Source organism: Culex pipiens, chromosome 1 (genome assembly GCF_016801865.2).
Source record: "Culex pipiens pallens isolate TS chromosome 1, TS_CPP_V2, whole genome shotgun sequence".
In the NCBI taxonomy this organism is placed as follows: Eukaryota; Metazoa; Arthropoda; class Insecta; order Diptera; family Culicidae; genus Culex; species Culex pipiens.
The window spans coordinates 48,554,375-48,566,757 of record NC_068937.1 but is presented as its reverse complement, the minus strand read 5'-3'; the positions used below and the strand labels follow the sequence as shown (position 1 = coordinate 48,566,757).

Sequence of the window (12,383 nt, the reverse complement as noted above, 5' to 3'; positions counted from 1 at the left end):
TCTTTTTTGCTCAGTGTAATCACTTGCACTGCCGACTTACCGATTTTCAGACAATATCCGAGGCCTTCCAGCAACTCGTCAACATCGTCCGCCAACGTGTCCAAAACAAAAATTGGAGGTGGTCTACGTTCCGCTGGAGAGTTGTTCTTTTTTGACGTCGGCACTTTTTTCCGTGCACGACCATCATCGTCGTCGTCGTCGTCGGTAGTGCTGCTACCGTCGGTGTTGTTGTTGTTGTTTTCTTCATCGTCGCTCAGCATCTGGAACTCGTTCTTGATGGGGATGTTGGCGGATGTTGATGTGCCACTGGTCGTGGCACCGGAGGTACCGGAACGGGTTCGTACTGGTGATCTCGGAACATATCCGGGATGTAGTAACTTTTTGTCGATTCCTTCTGCGCTCACTCTCTCCTGCGCGATGGCGGTCGACACGGCGTTGGTTTGTTTACCTTTTTGCACACGGCCGGTAGACGAACTTCGCGGGTTTTTCGAGGCCGCACTCGAACTGCCACGGCCACGGCCGGCCCTTGGCATGCTGGTGGAGCAAACTCGCGGCTAATCACGGTAAATTACGGCGAAAAATTTCGAAAAAACGATGGAGCACTGAGCACTTGACTGCTGCTTGCACTCGTGCGTACACGGAGGAGGAGAATAGTAAATTGAATCTTCATTTCACGTTATTTTTTAAATCATAGAAAAAAACATTGCCCAAGTTTGATAAAAGCTTTAATTGACCAATGTTTCTTTTTTCTTTTGACGAAGAACTTCGTCTTAGGGCTCTATACTGCCCATAATTGAAAATTCGGCTATTATGCCCAATCAAGTATTCCGAGAAAAACGCGTTTTAGTGTTTGTCACAAAATCTCCGTCAAGGCAATTTCCCATAAGAGTGGAATATTAGCCGTTTGGTTTTTCGCATCGGCAGCCAAGTCTAAACAATATTTCAGTGAAATTCAAGTTCCAGGAGATGTGTTCGAACATCCTCTACCGCCTGGTGCTAATATCTCGTTTTTGCCAAAAGTGGATATTAGCCGTTTTTTCAATGGTGGGCAGTGTACAGGTAAGCTAAGAACATCTTGCCGTTCTTATTGTATATAAAAAAACTATGCCCCGACTTTTTGGGAGCTATGAGGGCCTCGTGGCGCGGTGGTTAGCGGCTTCGGCTGCCGATCCCTAAGTTGCTATGGGGCGTGGGTTCGATTCCCGCCTTATCCTCCTGGCCTTCTATCGGATGGGGAAGTAAAATGTCGGTCCATTTGCGTAAAAGAGGTTTTGGGTGACTCACCACACATAACCTTCGGACGCCTGGCAGACGTGTGTGGAGTGCGCCCTAAAGGCTACGTTCGCGTGCCTCGAGTTGTTTGACGGATGGAGGTGGAAGAGACCTCCGAAACGGATGATTTTCAACTCATCCCTGGAAATCGGAAGCGGAAGAAGTCCCCTGAGGTCACCGGAGCTGTCGTCGGAGAAGAAAAAGTGGAGCAGAATCTGCTCAACAACAACAAGTTCAGCCCGCTAGCGGATAACAAAAACAACAACAATGCCAGCCCAGCAGGAGGAGGAGACGCTCCGGCGGTTCCACCACCCGGCCAGTCGGCAGGTAAACAAAAGCAACCACCTTTGGTGGTGAAGAACACCACGGATTTTTACAAGCTCGTGGCGATAGTGGAAAGTTTTAAACTTGGTTTCGACCCGATCTACAAACTAACCCGAACCAAGTGACCTGCTTCTCTGTCAAAGATTTTGACAAGTTGCAAGAGCTCCTCAAGAAGAAGAAAGTGGAATTCTACAACCACGAACGACGGAGCGAACGAAATCATCGGGTAGTTCTTCGTGGTTTATCTGATGAACTGAAATCGGACGAGGTCAAGTACCTGCTGAAGAGGGATCTCAAGCTGGACGCGCTGGAGGTGCATGTCATCAAGCGGAAGGAAAAGTCCACCGTGGACGAAACTCCGTATATTGTTGTCTTCCCCAAGGGATACACTAACCTGAAGAAGCTCTCTGCAATGAAGGTTGTGCCAAGCACTATCATCCGGTGGGAGGCCTACCGGAACAAGCGGCCGAACGTGACTCAGTGCAGGAACTGCTTGCAGCTGGGTTATGCAACCAGGAACTGTCACCTCAAGGGGAGGTGCAACAACTGTGGGGGTCCCCACAAGACGAACGAGTGCAAAGTCCAAGAAGCAGAGCCGAAGCGGTGTGCCAACCAGGCCTGCAAAATGTTTCCAACCCAGCGTACACATGAAGCAAACCAAAATGTCAGTTCACTGCTAGCATCTGACTATAAGCCTACTGTGTCCGTTCAACCACTGCCGCCTGACTCGTGCCGGTCGGCTGCTGGAGAATGAGAGACGTGAAAAAATGAGCTAAACTCACTCAATTCGTGTCGTATGACTGACTCGTAAAATCCTCTCTAAACACTATTTTGACTATTTTTAAACAATTGAATAGTTCTAGACTGTGCAAAACACCTAAAACAACCATAACTTATATTCAAAATTACATTTCCACGCATAAATACCAACTTTTTGTGTAAAAACTTGTTTCTTTATGTGTGTGCGTGCAACGTCGAATGAGCGTTGGTCGACTACTGCCTCGCATTGCAGCTGCTCAGTGAGCTAGGGCACTCACGACTGAGTCGGGTTTGTTTATGTCACAGTTTTGCGGTTCAGTGAATGGATCTGAAAAAATCGTGTATGCGTCGCCGATTTTCGCGTCAGGACCCCTGACATTTTCAGCTCTGGTGCCAACTGCTCTGGAGCCCACGAAGCCACGGACCGCAGCTGCTCCAAGCGTGCGGACTTCATCCGAAGGCGCCAGCAGGCGTCGAAACCAAAACCGCCGGCAAGGAAGGCGGAGAAGCAGAGTCCAGCAGTTCCGGCGTTCACGACGGCGGAGTTTCCTCCGCTGCCGGGCGCAGTTCCGGACGGAAATTCGAAGGATCACCCTCGACCCGCAGGAACAGCCACGGTGGCTCCCGAGACGGTGGAGCCACGGAGGAGAAAGCCGGGGAGGTGCTCTACACAGCTAAAAAAGTAGTAATCCAGCTGCGTGTAAAAGGCCTGGGTGTAAAATAAATATTGCATTATTTTATGCAATTTTATGTGATTTTACACTCTGAAATATGTAGCCCATCAGTATGGGAAACCTACTTGACCGAAATGTCAAGAGCATATCTAGAGTTTTTTTTGATTAGGTCCTATAAACATATGAAAGACAATAGTTTATTGGTCCTTTTCAAAAAAAACTCTGGATATATGTGTTTATCCTTTCCATTCTTCATCGGTCTGATGGCCGAGTGGGCTAAGGCGCCAGTCCTTACTGTTGGTGCTGGGTTTGAATCCCGTCGGTTGCAACTTTTTTTTGTGTTTGCAAAAATTGTACATGCAGTGTGTAATATTAAGTGTTTATTTTGACGAAGGTGATGTGCATGCTTTTTCATGCGATTTTACCATCGGATTTTTTGCTGTGTACAGTTCGGCTGAGCTGTGGGGCATTTTCTCCGAGTACATCGGCAGGTTCAAGACCTGCAAGACCCGCTTGGACCAAGTAACGCTCGTCAGTTACATGATCTCCAAGTATGGAGTGCAAGGAGTTTTATTTTTATTTTATTATTATATATTAGATTTTAAACCGATCCTCGGTTCTAACCTGGTTGCAGCACCTAAAAGGACCTAATAAAAAATATGTTAAGAACAAAAAAAACCTTCGGACGCTTAGAAATGAGCAGAAACTTGCAACAGAGACCACAAAGACCCGGGGGTCGTTAAAGTGGATTGCTTTGCTTTTTTGCCTACACGAAAAATTATAAATAGGTTCATCCAATGGTATTGCTCAGTATTGTTCGAACCGTGGAAGAGGGCACTTCCTAGGCTGCAGCGAAAGAAGCAATGAAAGCGTGGTGGGGGTTGACTGCTAAAGCAAGAAGAGCTCCGCTCTGCTCGCACGCGTCTCCAAGTGGTGGCTATAGGAACTAGTCTTCACATTTTTATAAATGGTTCGTTATGCTGGTTATGCCTCTGACATTACCACTGCACCTTTTTTTATCAAGTGTCAGATTGTTTAGGGGTTTTTTTTATTCTCTGTTTTATTAGACATATTTATTGCTTTTGTTTCCACCTGCAAATGTTATCAATAAATCGTCTGTTGTGTGCTATCTTGTGACAACGACCATTTAGTACTATTCGAGAAAAACGATTTTTAAAGTTTGATGATATATATTTTCAAAACTTTGAATGATAGAGCCAAACTTTTTGAAGCAATCGGTTCGTATACTATCGCTTAACAAACGCTCCAAGTTTCAACTAATTTGGTTACACCATTTAAAAGATATAGTAAATTATGTAAACAAAAATCTGAAAAGCACGTGTCACAAGTGTGTTTCGAAAGTAAAATTGTACTACGTGTCACAAGTGTGCACAGAGTTCCCATACAAACCCATAGGTTTAAATCAATAGTTTAACCGACTTAATCAGTATAATTTCAAAAACAAAAGATTGCATTGCCTTTCGAAAGTGTGTATCAACATAAATTTGTGAAAAACAAGATAAAATTTCGACATTTTCCAACAAAATGTGGGTAAGTTGCCCCGATCCCTCTTCGATTTGCGTAAACTTTGTCCTAAGTAGTAACTTTTGTCCCCTATAACGAATCCGAAGGTCCGTTTTTTGATATCTCGTGACGGATGGGCGGTACGACCCCTTTCATTTTTGAACATGCGAAAAAAGAGGTGTTTTTTTTAATAATTTGCAGCCTGAAATGGTGATGAGATAGAAATTTGGTGTCAAAGAGACTTTTATGTAAAATTAGACGCCCGATTTGATGGCGTACTCAGAATTCCGAAAAAACGTATTTTTCATAGAAAAAAAAACACTAAAAAAGTTTTAAGAACTCTGCCATTTTCCGTTACTCGACTGTAAATTTTTTTGGAACATGTCATTTTATGGAAAATTTAATGTACTTTTCGAATCAACATTGACCCAGAAGGGTCATTTTTTCATTTAGAACAAAATTTTTCATTTTAAAATTTCGTGTTTTTTCTAACTTTGCAGGGTTATTTTTTAGAGTGTAACAATGTTCTACAAAGTTTTAGAGCATGCTGGAAAGCCTTGTGATTAGATTACGCCCCAAGCACTTTTCTTGTCATTATTAATAATTGCAGTACATCCGAGAACACCCGAAAATGTATTGCAAAAATTAAAGCGGCCAGCCCTACTACGTTGTGTTTACCGCAGAGAGGATTCTGAAAACGGATCACATTTCACAGAATCTACAGGGGAGGAAGGATGCGTGGACATACCGTACCAAACGCTCCAGTTTACAGTTTCATATGTGTTTTGTATAATGTGTTAAGTGTTAAATATAGAGTGGTTATATAATCAATTAAATATAACAATGCAATATAACGATCATTTAATAAAATCCCTTCACCTATATATAATAACCACTCACCCAAGCACACAAACAGCGACACAATAGAAATGAAAATGAGCATGCAAAAACAAGACAGCGCGTCCCCGTGGTCAGCACACTACTTAACCATAAGGGGTTTGCATGTATTTTTCACGAGTTATCAGAATTTTACAAAAAAGTTTTTTGAAAAAGTTATGATTTTGACCATTTTTTAACCAGTTTTTCGAATTTTTAACCCCAAAAACTCAATCGTGTACTTTTGAAAGTTTTTTTTTTCGGAAAGTTCAGCTAATTTTGCATAAGAATGACCCCTTGGACGATTGTTGTGTCTGCTCTACAATTTTGTAGAACATTGTTACACTCTGAAATGTTACCCTGCAAAGTTAGAAAAAACACGTAATTTTAAAATGAAAAATTTTGTTCTAAATGAAAAAAATGATCCTTCTGGGTTATTTCAGATTCGAAAAGTACATTAAATTTCCCAAATAATGACATATCTCACGATTTTTGACAGTTGAGTAACGGGAAATGGCAGCGATTTTAAAACTATTTTTTAACTTTTTTTGACAAAAAGTACGTTTTTTCGGAATTTTGAGTACGCCATCAAATCGGGCGTCTAATTTCTAATCTAATCTAATCTAATCAGACCCTAGCGCAGCCAATCTTTCGAAGGGATCCTGGAGAGTGTTTTAGGTTAGATGACGCCTAGCACTCTTCTTGTCATTTATTAACATTTGTAGTGCGCCATTGCATTAGAATGCATTGAAACATCACAAGCGTTAAAGCGGCCAGGCCTACTGCGTAAAGCCGTATCGCAGAGATGATTCGTAATTGGGTTGAGTTTGAGCACTGAGTGTTCGAGAAACAACACAATTCTGAATCGACAGGGGAGGAAGAAGCGTGGGGACACACCACCATACGCTCCGAGATTTGGTTGTATTCGTTGGGAGCACCATGCTAAGAAGGTTTGGTACTCCGGGCCCTCTGGGATGGGACATTGTATTTCCACGAATGCCCTGGACACTATTTGCCGTGGTTATAGCGCCACAACTCGCTCTCTGTAATAGTATTCCTAATTCCAGTCCACGCTCATCAAGTCATCATGGCCTAGTGGTTAGCATTTTTGCTTACCAATCCAAAGGACGGAGGATCGAACCCCGCCCTGAGCGACTTTGATTTTTCGTTCATATTCATCATTTCAAATTTAGGGGGAAAGGGGGTAATATGCACCCCCGGTGCAAAATGCACCCCCTGCTTTTCTCGGTATTTGGAAGAATTTTCCAGGGAAAAAATCATAGAAATTGAAAGCTTAACATTGCTTAACCATGCTGGAAAAATTTGAGCATCGTAGTATAAAAACAGCTTAAGTTATTTGCAAAACTTTAAAATGATGTGTTTTCATCTAATTTTCATTGAACTTTCATTATGATTTTTGGACAATATAAAAAGCATTTATTGTTATTGTAAGTGTTGAGGTATATAGTTTTTGCCATAATCTTCACTATTCTGTAGATAGATGAGTCCAAAAACATAAAAAAATGCATTTATAATTAAATTTTCTGCAAAAAGCGTGGTCGGGGCAAAATGCACCGCTGTGAAGCTCCTTTGTAAAAACAGCGGTGTCATCTAGTGGTGACTAGTGAAAACTGCTTTTACCCGGTGCATTTTGCCCCATGTTGTGGTGCATTTTGCCCCGTTGTTGTAGTGCATTATGCCCCAATGTTGCGGTGCATATTGCCCCACATGGTTGTTTGAAATGAATGAAAAATGTTTTTAGAAATTTGATATTTTCGAACAATTTTGAAGTTTTTTAAGACTTTTTTCTCATGGATGACGAAGAACAATAGTTGTTTTAGAACATCGAACAAAATTCTTCCACAGTAATGCTGTAATGGTTGAGAAATCACAGTTTTCCCTTAGGGGGTGCATATTACCCCCTCTCCCCCTATGTGTTCTTAACTTTCTCGTTGGGAGCAGATGGGAATCGAACCCAGATCCATTCGCTTACAAAGCGAACACCGTAATCAGTCAGCCAAGGCCGCTCCCCATCAAATCGGGCGTCTAATTTTACACAAAAGTCCCTTTGACACCAAATTTCTATCTCATCACGGTTGCGAGCTACAAACCATTGAAAAACGTGTCTAAGTAAAAAAACCAGAAAAATGAAAGGGGTCGTACCGCCCCACCGTCACGAGATATCGAAAAATGGACCTCGGATTTATGATCAAGAACCAAAATAACCCCTTAGAGCAAAGTTTCACGCAAATCGAAGAGGGGTCGGGGCAACTGCTGTGTGAGTTGGCAGAGAATGACCCATTTGTGAAAGAAGATTTTTTAAACTTATTTAATGATGAAATTTGAATTAAAGCTTCTTTGAGCTTTACTTAACACAAATTGCATGGATTACATCTGCAGTTAAATTGATATTATTATATTCTTCAACATAAACAAAAGGTACTTATAAACTTTGTCAAAATTGTACAAATTCATTTGAACTGGAAAAATGTGTGTTGACCAAAATGCAACTTCATTCTTTTCTTTAAAAAATATATGAAAAACTAACTTAATCCACCTATGTGGTTGATGCCTTCCTCACTTTTTACCAAAAATGGGTATATGAGTGGTTTCAGCATTTTTTTAGATCCAGAAAAAAAGAACACAATGTATAACTCATGTGGTAATAACTCGATACAGGGTTGTCAGTTCTTCAATGCTTTTTACTCATTGGAAAGTCCTTTCAATTACCTAACCAACGATGGGTTGGATGATGGATCCGGACATAGTTTACATACATTTAAGTGAGATCCGGCTTCAAAAAAGTACATAAATATCACTTAAGTGGTCATAACTCGAGACAGGGTTGCTAGATCTTCAATGTTTTGGACTGATTGGAAAGGTCTTTCAATTACCTAACCAACGATGGGTCGGATGATGGATCCGGACATTGTTTACATGCTATATAATGAGATCCGGATATATGTTAAAACACATTTTTATACATAACTTTTGAACTAGTTATCGAAACTTCAAACAATTCAATAGCGATGTATGGGACCCTAAACCAAGTCGAATGCAACTGGTTCGATCAAAATCGTTTCAGCCAGTGCTGAGAAAACTCAGTGAGAATTTTGGTCACATACATACATACACACACACATACACACACACATACACACACACATACACACACACAGACATTTGTTCAGTTTTAGATTCTGAGTCGATATGTATACATGAAGGTGGGTCTAGGAGCTTTTAATAGAAAGTTCATTTTTAGAGCAGGATTATAGCCTTACCTCAGTGAGGAAGGCAAAACGTAACTCCGAGTGCACTCCTACGCAAAGTGTTGTTTTCCTCACAACAGTTAACCGAAACCAGCAAAACCACACCAAACTCAGCACGAAAGTTGTCCCCATCGTTTCGTGGGAAAATGTAGCCCCCTCGCTTAATTGAGTTAGTCACCACAGTCTTTCTGTCTCTTTGGGGTTTGGATCCCCCTTGTTAGGGAGAGGAAAATTAAATTTTATTGCAGCACGCACTTTGCAGCAGCATCAGTAGGGGGCCAAATTTGCGGATCCTTGCGGAACGATACACCCATAAATTTTCCGAGGAAGCTTTTGCGTCGTTGGTTGCTCGGAATGCTGACGATAATTAAATTGAAGCAACTTCGCTAATTATAAACCGATATGCAGTCACGTGCGCTTGTTTTGGGATGAATATTCCTTTTGAATTCTTCATCAAAAGAAGGCTTTTTTGGGAAGTCAATTTTCTCAGGAAAACCCTTCGTTGAGTTTCATGTAAATTGTGGCTCACACGCTAAACTGAAACCGAGCAGCTCTGAGGGGTTTGAATTAATTATTTATGATTCAATTTGCTAGAAACGCAGAACAATGATTGAATGAGCGTATTGTAGGTATATGTGAGCAAGTGGAGCAAGTTTGAAATTAAAATGTTCCCCATCGGGGTTGGAAAAGCAAAAGGAAAACTCTTTTCGATTTGAGAGCCCACGAGAATTACCCGCGAGTTGAGAAAAACCTGAAAGGGATTTGATGGCGAAGAGTTCTAACGATTTTTGTGATTTTTTTGTGTATGATTTATTTCAAACATTTCTTTTTAGTTATTACAGCTAGTCAAATTTTCTTTAATTTTCTTGGTAAAGAAGGCAAAAATTTGCATTTTCAAAATCTATCTACATATCGAATACAGTACAAACATTCCCCAAGCATTCGTCTGATTGATGAAGTGGGCAAACTGTTTTGGTTGAATCAATAAATCAAATTCGACCTCGTCGTCGTGGTCTTTGGTTGAGGATTTCCGCGTGCCCATTTCCATCACTTAGAATCAACAAGCACCGGTCGGACCGGTCTGTCATGACACGTTGTCCTCTGAGAGGGTCATTTCCATACCCGCTGATGGATATGGTCCAGTGTGTGTTACCACAAGAACCTAACCCCGGAGTCCAACCGTCAATTGGAGTTGATGTTCTGGATGGGTCAGTTGCAGAATTAATGATGCCTGTCCTCCTCCTCACCGATGGTTTTACGAATGCATGCTTCAGGTTGGAAAGTGTGTGACACTTCTGGGGATGAGATTTTTGACGTGGTCGTTGTGCACAGCTAGTGATAATTCATCATCATATCCTTAATGGTCATTATTCAATGACATGGAAAATGTATGATGCCCTTAGTCAAATGAGATGGTGATGCCAAGAAAATAACGAGATGAAAAAAAAAACCGCGAACTTTTGATCAATATTGGAAACTAAAAGTGAGATTTCTAATCTAATCTAATCTAATCAGACCCTAGCGCAGCCAATCTTTCGAAGGGATCCTGGAGAGTGCCTTAGGTTAGATGACGCCTAGCACTCTTCTTGTCATTTATTAACATTTTTAGTGCGCCATTGCATTAGAATGCATTGAAACATCACAAGCGTTAAAGCGGCCAGGCCTACTGCGTAAAGCCGTATCGCAGAGATGACTCGTAATTGGGTTGAGTTTGAGCACTGAGTGTTCGAACAACAACACAATTCTAAATCGACAGGGGAGGAAGAAGCGTGGGGACACACCACCATACGCTCCGAGATTTTGGTTGTATTCGTTGGGAGCACCATGCTAAGAAGGTTTGGTACTCCGGGACCCTCTGGGATGGGACATTGTATTTCCACGAATGCCCTGGACACTTTTTGCCGTGGTTATAGCGCCACAACTCGCTCCCTGTAACAGTATTCCTAATTCCAGTCCATGCTCACCATGTCGTCATGGCCTAGTGGTTAGCATTTTTGCTTACCAATCCAAAGGATGGGGGATCGAACCCCGCCTCGAGAGACTTTTATATTCCGGTCATATTCATCATTTCAAATTTATGTGTTCTTAACTTTCTAATTGTGAGCAGATGGGAATCGAACCCAGAACTATTCAGTTACAAAGCGAACACCGTAACCAGTCAGCCACGGCCACTCTGAACGTGAGATTTTGTGATTAATTAGATATTATTTTATAATTTAATTTCATGCATTGTACATTTGATTCCATTGTACATATTCTAACATATATATTTAAATATGTACCGTAAACCGGGGTGACTTTGATAGGATTTCATTTTATTTTTGGAATATTTTCCAACTGGTAAGGCTTGTCTTGAGATTATTATTTTTTAAACATGTACTGGGGTAGCCCACACATGGTCCATATACCATTTTTGAAAAAAAGTTTTTTCAATAGTGTTTTAAAAAATAGTTATGTTAAAATTTCTTATTTTGAAATCCGGGGTGACTTTGATAGCCATAGTTTTTCTTGTTAAAATCAGATTTAAGGTGTTCAAACTTTATTTTTACGTCAAATGTAACATTACTAAGGTTGCTAATTTAGTTTTCTAGGAAAAAATCAATGTTTATATTTAGTTAATTAAGTTTATAAGCTTTTTAACAAAAAACATATAAATTTTAGGTAAAATTGGTCAAAAGTCAGAATTTTGCCTGAAATTCGTTAAAACTTGTTATGTTTATATAATTATCGATTAATATTGCATTTAAAACTGAATTAGAAGCAAACATCAAAAGTTTTCACATTTTATATGAAATTTGTTCAACTGAAAATGCCTATGAAACAAGAGATTTTTATTTATTTATGTTTCAAAAACACATAATATTTATTATTTACAATCTTATTCAACCTTCTCTTAGTCGAAAATTGTCCAAAGAATCCGAAAATCCATTCCGTTTTCCGATTCAAAATTATGTTCGTTGAGAAAAACATGACACTTTGAGAAGATTTAAATAATGTTTTCATCAAAATTTTCTTAATTATAGTTAACTAACTTTTTAAACTTTTAAAAATTTTATGAAAAGTTTTTCTTGAGGTACTTTGAACACTTCTCTACCACGGTCAGTATGACTCAATACCATTTCGTACGTATTTAAGTTGTACTCTTCATTTTTCGGAAAAATCTCAAACCTATCAAAGTCACCCCGGTTATCAAAGTCACCCCGTTTTACGGTATACCATTATTATCGTAATTTTTATTTCTGTTGTTTTTGTTTGTAAATTTTAGAAGCATACATCCCAAAAAATATTTTTCAGTTTTCAGTAAAACTTGGTCACAATTTATTTATTGAAAGATCGAATAAAGGCAACAAAATCGAAATAACCGCCGAAGTTGACACTTTGGATGTTATGTCCAATAAGATAATTGATGCATTTCGACAAAAATCATTGCAGTTTTCAGCTGCATTGATCCGCTCTTTATATAGTTTATAAGTTAGTTTTAAGGTATCCCTTTTCCCTTTTGTACATGTAGGACCTCCTACATTTGAAATCACTGAATAGCGAAAGCTACAATATTTCATGAATAAATGGCAACTTCTTAGTATTTAAAATTGAGGTGAATCACCGATTGTGATTGGACACTCAATATTATTTTTTGACTGAATGAATATACATGGAAAAGAAAATCTGAAAAAATACAAATAAA

General features: G+C 40.0%; 1 protein-coding gene across 1 annotated transcript in view; it reads left to right on the top strand.

The window, feature by feature from the left end:
• The window catches only part of LOC120416400 (corticotropin-releasing factor-binding protein), a 53,905-nt gene that overhangs the window by 22,698 nt on the left and 18,824 nt on the right, over nt 1-12,383 (top strand). The gene's annotated exons all lie outside the window — the stretch shown is intronic.